Consider the following 1,545-nt stretch of genomic DNA (forward strand, 5'->3'; position numbering starts at 1 on the left):
TTCCCAAGAGGTTCTATTCAGTTGCAATATGTGCATGATTTGCATCTTTGCTCTCTTTCTCAAGCCTCCTCACAGGAAGACACTCTCCACTTGCTAAAGCTTTTAGCCTTAAAGGGATATAAGATCACCAAAGAAAAATTGTAATTTGACCAAACCCAGGTTTGATATTTAGGGCATCTGATATCAGAAGAAGGGCTGCACCTTGGTCCAGAGAGGCTTCATGGTGTCCTAAGTTTCCCAAAACCCAACTTCAAGGTTTTCTTGGGCTGAGTCAGTTCTTAGTGAAATTGGATTCCAAATTTCTGTTTTATGGCCAAACCTCTGTATATATTTTTTAAACTAAAGAATAATAACCCCTACCCAATTTTATGGGAAGAACTGAATAATATAACCTTTAAGGCCTTAAAGGAGACTTTGATGAACCAACCTACTCTTGGACATAGTAATTATCAGATTCCATTTTTCCTTTTTTTGTATGTGAAAAGAAAGGAAATGCCCTTGAGGTACTCACCCAGAAACAAAGGAACCATCATCAACCCACAGAGCTTTTTTTTTTTAAACAAGAATCCAGTTTTTTAATTTCATCATTTCTTACATTTGAAGTACTCTTCAATGACATCCTTGGCCTAAGACTCTTTGCCATAGTCCTTAACCACCACACAACTGCAACCAGCCACTTCACGGGGTTTTCTCTCTGTCAGTTTTACAGAGGCCTGTCCACCTCATGCGACGAGTTGACTCACTAGAAAAGACTCTGATGCTGGGAAGGATTGGGGGCAGGAGGAGACGGGGACGACAGAGAATGAGATGGCTGGATGGCATCACCGACTCGATGGACATGAGTTTGAGTGAACTCCGGGAGTTGGTGATGGACAGGGAGGCCTGGCGTGCTGTGATTCATGGGGTCGCAAAGAGTCGGACACGACTGAATGACTGAACTGAACTGAACTGAACTGAACCCATTCCCTTAATTTCTTGTTGTCATCAGCCTTAATCAGGTTGATTTGGTGCTCAACACAAAGGGCCTCCACCAACTTGACATCACAGTTGGATGCAAGCACACACAGATGGGCTTGGTGCTTATCTAAGGCTTTGGCAGCTTTGTGGATTTCATATGCTAGGCCATAGTGGATGAGGGCGGTCTTCAGCACCTCTTGCAGAGCAGTATGAACGTCCATGACACCTCCAGCAGCAATACCTTCCTTGGCCATGGCAGTGGGTTACGGGTAGAGCCGAATCCTGAATGCACCGAAGCCTCTGCCTCCAGGGAAAGAGCAACCCATAGAGTATTACAGCCAGAAGCTGGACCTTGCCACAGGGGGATAACCCACTTTGCCTTAGGGCCACTCCTGCCATTGCTTTTTTGATTAAGGCCACCGAGAAAATTGTTGTGGGGTCTTCTTTAATCAATTTTGTACCTCAATCAGTAGAAGCCCTCCTGAATTTTCATCACATTTAACATTTCTCAGCCAGCTGCCTCACGTCCTGTGAAGTCCTTTTGTTAACTGCTGCTTTTGTACTGCTGTTATGCTCAGATGACTTTAA

The 1,545-nt window shown here is 44.3% G+C and overlaps 1 pseudogene; it reads right to left on the reverse strand.

Moving 5' to 3' along the window:
- Nucleotides 1-584: 584 nt before the first annotated feature.
- LOC148777197 (small ribosomal subunit protein eS12-like) lies at nucleotides 585-1,178 on the reverse strand (annotated as a pseudogene).
- Nucleotides 1,179-1,545: the final 367 nt, after the last annotated feature.

This window comes from Moschus berezovskii, chromosome 8 (genome assembly GCF_049115385.1).
Source record: "Moschus berezovskii isolate FMDL1 chromosome 8, NW_MosBer_1.0, whole genome shotgun sequence".
Lineage (NCBI taxonomy): Eukaryota > Metazoa > Chordata > Mammalia > Artiodactyla > Moschidae > Moschus > Moschus berezovskii.